The 6,978-nt window shown below is 43.8% G+C and overlaps 1 non-coding gene across 1 annotated transcript; it reads right to left on the minus strand.

The window, feature by feature from the left end:
* Positions 1-6,507: 6,507 nt before the first annotated feature.
* Positions 6,508-6,579, minus strand: TRNAD-GUC. Its single transcript has one exon. It is a non-coding gene; the product is annotated as a tRNA-Asp (tRNA).
* Between the last annotated feature and the right edge of the window lie 399 nt (positions 6,580-6,978).

Consider the following 6,978-nt stretch of genomic DNA (forward strand, 5'->3'; position numbering starts at 1 on the left):
ATTGCTGTGGTCACTGTACCAGGGGACCTGCTTGGGGCCAATCTAACCGTGGCCTGCCCACCTGTTCCTGAGCTAACCATCTGCCTTCTTGCTCACCACGCCTTGTTGTTAATTAATTAAAGATGTAATTAAGCAGGAGGCTGCCCATTTCCTGCCCTGGTGCTAGGTGGCGCTATCTGTGGCTCCATTCCTCCCCTACACCGCAGCCCAAGCCTTGCAGATGGCATCTATAGTTCTCATCATCACCAGCCCCCACACTGGGACCCAGAATCCTACTGTTGAACCCCACCTGGATTCCTCCCCTCAGGCGGTCTCTTCCGCCTTCATACCGGGCAACATAGCTCCCTGAACTGCTTCCCCTTTGGGTATGATCCCCCAACTGGGACCTTTGGCTCACTAGCCCTGGCCCACCTCCAGGCCAGCCAGAACCTTGCAGGCATGCAGCTCTTGGGTGTCCCTCATGGTGGGCCCCCAGCCCTTCAACCCTTCCGATCCTGGCCCAGCATGGGCCAGTCAGGGGAAGTTCAGACAGGCCTGAGTCTATGGCCCTTTTCTCTCTCTCCAGGGGTCCACCTTCCAGACCCTCTAATCAAGGGGTAACCCACCCAGTTGTGGGCTAGGGGTTAAGGCACCCCGACCCACCTTTCACTGGGGTGGTAACTGGCCTGGCATTTCCTGGGGGCTCCCGCACCACTGGGAGCCCCACCAGGCCATCCATTCCCAGCAGGGTGCAGTTTTAGGTCGTACCCAGGACCAGGAGTCTCCTTACCATCCCCTACAGCTCCTCTCTTACCTCCAGATAACACCAGCAGCCCTCCAGCCAGGCGGTGTTGTTGCCTGGACTCCAACAGCAGAACTGCCCTGTTTATATGGGCAGCCCCAGATCCAAAATGGCTGCCCACATTAGGCACCTGGTGGCTGCCAGCTCCAGGCCCTTAAAGTGGCAGCACAAACAATGCCCTGCCACAGTCACACAAAGAGCTGAAAAGATTGCATCTCAGGTCCAATCTGTTCAATTTAAGGGCCAAAGCTAGTTCTTGATTCATAGAAGTCAGTACAATTTTGTCTGTCAACTTCATTGTGGCCTAAAGTTTTGCTTATCTAATTTCAGGGGAACTACACCAATTCATGAGCTGACAATCTATCTAAAAATATAAATAATACACCACACTGAGGACTGGCAGTTCATGTCCAGAGTCATGTCTTTCATTTATTGTTTTCAGTCAGATGCCAAGATGTTTGCAGTACTTTCTCAGAGGCTGAGGGCATGGTTACTAGAGCTGTGCAAAATTTTGCCAACTGTTTCATGCTAACACTGCTTCAACTCATTTCAAGTTCGAAACAATGAAATTGAAATGAAATGGAGGGCTTTGAAACAGCCTGAAAATGAAATGAGGGCAGTTGAAATGTTTCAAAAGTTTTGAAACATTTTGAGTTTTGAAGCTGAAGCTGGGCTTGCCTGCAAGGAAACAGAAAGTAAGGAGAGGGAGGAGGAGGGGTGAAAGGACTGCTCTTATTATTGACATGTATAGCTGGCCAGTGACTGTTATCCTTCCAATCCCAGTGCTCAGGTGGAAGGATGGAAAAACAGCATAAAAGGCAGCATTGTTTGAACTGGCCTACTTTCTCTCATGCATGTCATGAGTTTTGCTTGACAGCACCCTGAGGTGCAGTTTCCAGAACCCCCTGCACCTATCTCCTTGAAACTTGGCAGTCCTTGTGGCCTCAGCAGGGGCTAGCAGGCCTGTAGTTTTCACCCTGCTGCGCCTTAACACACACATGTGACATAAGCCTTGCTTGCTAGCAGCTTGAGGTATGGTTTCCCAGAAACTTCTGCACCTATCTCCTTGAAACTTGGTAGGCTTCATGGTCTCAGAAAGGGCTACCATCCCAGCAGGTTTCATCTAAATCAGGCAAGAAATAACAAAGTTATAGGCTGTTTTGTTCTTTCCTATTATAGCTTATGGGCAAAAAGTCAAAACAGTGTCGAAACAGCAAAACAGTTTTGACGAAATGAGGAACAGCGGTTTCGAAATAAAATGAAACCCAAAACAAAACACTGTCCCATAAAAATGTCGAAATGGGTCAAGGCAAAACTTAACGGTGCTGTTTCACACAGGCCTAATGTTTACACTACCTCCTTCCTGACCTTCAGACTGTCACCAACAAAATATATTCTAACCACTTGCCCCTTTTCAGGAACACTAGAGACTTGAGTACATGCAGGTCTGCTCTAAGCCACACAGGTCCATTAATGAGCCATCTGCTATACCTAATTGCTGGTCTCTGATGTACCCACGCTCAGAGGCGTAACTAGATATTTGAGTATTCTGCACAGGAGCAGCATCAGAAACAACATTAATAGCTGCACTGCCAGTGATGGCAATGGCCAGGTTGGCAGCATAGCTGTTGCTATTGTTGCTCACTTTCAGGGTTGATGCCTAGGGCTGATGTTATGGTCATTCCGCCTCTCCCCACCTCACCTTTTTATGCCCCTGCCCCAAGCTGGAATAAACTGTGGGCAGCTACAGTCAAGGGTAGGGGTGAGGCAAGGTAGGAAGAGTTACGTTGTCCTGTTCCATTTTCTGCCCTTTACCTTGCCAAAGGTAATACCAGAAGAAAATTACATGAATATATGGGAGAGAAAACTAAGCTTATGGCTCATAACATCAAAAATTAACTATGAAATAGGGCAATCCAGGGAAATATGCAGAAAATGAAACACACAAAACCAGAATGCCTCCGCATCCAAATGCTCAAAATGAGAACTGGGTGCCTAATACTTTTGAGGATCTAGGATTATAAAACAGTCTGTGGCAGCATGGAATTGTATTCAGCTCCCCTGAGCCTCACTGCTTTAAAGAATTTGATGCTCCATAACAGTACTGTACGTTGGCATTTGAATTCCACATATAAATAAATAAAAATAAGCCAATTTCTGTGAATTCTATTTAATTTTTATTTTAAAGTTCTGGAGGTCCTTTTAAAAGGTAAAATACTGGAAGTTAAAACATTCAAAAAAGGTAAAATAAAACTCTTTTTTTGTAAAATAGCCAATACTATATATACTGGATCAAATGTTGAGCTGATATAAATCATGTCTGGTGAACCCAGTTATACCCATCTTCAAAGATATGTTTTGTACCATTTAAATGAAAATGCCATTTGTTACAGTAAGCATTGCTTGTTTCCATTGTCTTCCAATTCCCTTTTTCTTTCTTTCCCAGAGTATCTTTTCTGATACTCTGAATTTAGTTTTAATAATTCTCACCTTTCACTGGCTGGAAGCATATGTGTTATCAAACAAGTTTAACTATCTACAAGAGATAAAATATGGTTCTACATCTTCATTATTTAATTATGTTTTAGTGTGTGCAATATAATCTTGTACCATTTCTTACCCAATATACTCACAATTCTGAACATAAGCATCTTTTAATGATAACGATATAATAATTAGAATGATACTGGCCGCCAAGAAATAACTAATATTCTGAATTGCTTGTGGGCAGCAAAATAATTGCTACTTTTCCAAAATACACAACCCAGCAGTTCACAAAAAGCTGTGTCAGATGTACTATGTTTCTGTGCCTAATTAAAAGAGACCCGGTGAAGAGCTGTCAGCGGCAAAAAATAACCATGCTTGAAAAATATGTTACATTATAATACATGGTAGTGACTGTAGATGAAGAAATAGAAGCTAGGCCTATCAAACTTTATTAACTAGTGTATACAGCTGCAGATATTGCAAAATGCTAACATTTTCACAAAGACCATGCCAGCAAGGTATAATTCCATTGGAGGGATTCTCTAATTTTGTTTTTCCTCATAGTGTGAATCATATGAATAAGAAAGGTATAAGATGAACTATCCTCTTTGCCCATTTGCAATAACCTAGATTACCTCCTTTGTACCTGTTCTTAGTTGCAAATACAAACAACACTCTGCGAGCTACAACAATCACTTATATGAAACATTAATGCCAAGAATTTAATGTTTACTCTATTACAAAAGTGCAAGAGAAAGAACCAATATCTAACAAATGCAATGCATCCAACATGTATAAGGAGGCATCTTATTTTATGAATATATTTAGAATTTATACCTTCAAATAACACAGAAAATGTCTCTTTTCATTCCTGATTGTATTATAGATTCATAGATTCATAGATTCATAGATTTAGGGTCGGAAGGGACCTAGTAGATCTTCTAGCCCGACCCCCCGCCAGGGCAGGAGAACAACAAAACCCCAAAACAAAAACGGGACTCAAATGAGTCCAGCCAGGTAGGCATCCAGCCTCTTCTTAAAGACCCCCAGGGTAGGGGCCAGCACCACTTCCCTTGGAAGTTGGTTCCAGCTCCTAGCCGCCCTAACCGTGAAGTAGTTTTTGCGGATGTCCAATCTATACCTCCTCTCCATCAACTTGTGCCCATTACTCCTTGTTATGCCAGCGGGCGCTAGGGGAAACAGCGTCTCCCCCAAACCCTTCTGGTCCCCCCTAGTGAGTCTATAGACGGTCACCAGGTCCCCCCTCAGCCTTCTCTTGTGGAGGCTGAATAGGTTCAGGTCCCGCAGTCTCTCACTGTAGGGTCTGCCCTGTTGTCCCCGGATCATGCGGGTGGCCCTCCTCTGGACCCTCTCCATGTTGTCCACATCCCTCTTGAAATGGGGCGCACAGAACTGGACACAATACTCCAGCTGTGGCCTGACCAGCGTCGCGTAGAGGGGGAGGATCACCTCCTTGGCTCTACTCGAGATGCACCTGTGGATGCACGACAAGGTCCGGTTAGCCCTGCCAACCATGACCTCGCATTGTCGGCCCATGTTCATCTTGGAGTCAATAATGACTCCAAGATCTCTTTCTGCCTCCGTGCTCTCAAGTAGGGAGTTCCCCATTGTGTAAGTGTGCTGCTGGTTCCTACTGCCCAAGTGCAGCACCCTGCACTTGTCCGTATTGAAACGCATCCTGTTCCTGTTAGCCCACCCCTGTAACCTATCCAGATCCCTCTGCAATCTCTCACTCCCTGCTAGCGTGCTCACCTCCCCCCAAATTTTGGTGTCATCAGCGAATTTAAACAGGTTACTTTCCACCCCATCATCTAGATCGCTGATGAAGAAATTGAACAGCGCAGGCCCCAGGACTGAGCCCTGGGGGACTCCGCTACCCACCTCCCCCCAGGTCGAGTATGACCCATCCACCACCACCCTCTGAGTGCAACCCCTCAGCCAATCTGCAATCCATCTGACTGTGTAGTCATCTATGCCACAGTCGCCTAGTTTTTTAACTAGGATGGGGTGAGAGACATATAAAATCTAAATGATCTTTTCATAACATTACAGAAAAAATAGTCATACTTAATAAAAAGGTGTCAACACCTACTCTCAGATCATTTATCATTTTTTTCTATAAAAAACAAATCTTAATTTCTGTGCTATCCACGACAATATGAGGGTTCATCAGGTCAGGGACACCTAATCTTAGTAAACATGATTTACTGCTGCAACTCTCATCTTTTTCTATAATTCTGTAAACATCCAAGAGATTAATGTATATTAGTTGCTCAGTTTTGCAGTTAATGTGTTTCTTCAACCCCAGTAAATCAGAGGGATAAGATAGTTTGACTTTATTTTAAAAGGCTGAGGATATAAATTCTGGTTTCACTATTCCTGAACTTTAAAACAATCATTGGGAAAGGTGCCATACCATGGTACTTACATTTAACTTTAATTGCCATTATCTATTTGGCCCCTAAATCTGTGTAATAAGGATGTCAAGTTTCAAACACAAAAAGTGGAAAAAGCATCACATTCAGGCACACCTCTAATTTGGTGGTTAGGGCACTGTCCTGCTACAAGGATATATGGATGTGAATGCCCTCAAGCTAAAGAGGACACAGAATCCAGGTTTTCCATTTCCTGGGTGATTAGTATATTAGCCCAACATTTAGAGCAAAGGTCAGCACTGCCAATATCACTTTCTTCTTTGAAAGCCATGTCTTAAGAGTGTCTTGAAAATATTCATACATCAACCTCTAACTCCATAAATCGCTAGAATGGGGAACTCCTTTTGCACAAGGCAACTAATAAAGCTCCCTAAATTAATACAAGTAACCTCATAAATTGCTATCCAAAAGACTCCTAAAAAGAAGTTCTAAGAGGGAGGATCCAGTAAGACCACCATCTTCAAAAATAGAAGGTAAATAGGAATACTTTCTTAATGACTTTTACATTTGTTGCTAGCTGCTGTTGTCACCACCCTTTTGGCCATCCAAAGTCATCATGCTTGACATCAAGGCTAGAACTTCCTTTCTCTTCCCAACTGAATACCAAGTAATAGGAGTTTAGTAACACTCAAGATTTGATGCCTACTCATGAATAACTTCAAGGCAGTCAGTAAAGTTATTTAAATAAGTTTCATAGTTTCTAGGGTTGGAAGAGACCTGAGCAGATCATCTAGTCCGACCCCCTGCCATGGCAGGAAGAGCACTGGGGTCAAATGTACATTTCTCCCTGTTGGGGAATTGAACCCCAGTCTCCCGCGTGACAGGCAGGGATACTGACCACTATACTAACAAGGAGTACCTAACTCCTGAAAACCATTGGGTAATCTTTTCAGCCACATATAAGTTCTCCCATGACCCTTGCTTGTTACACTCATTTGTGTCTGTTCTAAATTGGTGGTGAGCTCTTAGGCAGAGACGATCCCTTTCTAATACAAAAGGATCATATCCTAATTAGTGCCTGCCACAAGGCACTGGGATGTGCCACCTTCTTTAAGAGAGCAAACAATTTGAGAGGCTGCTTGTAGGTGTCAGAGGGGCACTAACAAGGAACCCACCTGACTAGAAGAGAGCTCAGGTAGTGTTAGGGTAGCTTGTCATATTTTATGATTTAAAGTTGCACCTGTTTATAGCGTGGTGAATTACAGTATTGTTTGAAGGTTTCTTTTGTATTGATCCTGAAGTTCTGTATAGCTG

The sequence above is a fragment of the Gavialis gangeticus genome, unplaced genomic scaffold, assembly GCF_001723915.1.
Source record: "Gavialis gangeticus isolate Ggan-Ray unplaced genomic scaffold, GavGan_comp1, whole genome shotgun sequence".
NCBI lineage: Eukaryota > Metazoa > Chordata > Crocodylia > Gavialidae > Gavialis > Gavialis gangeticus.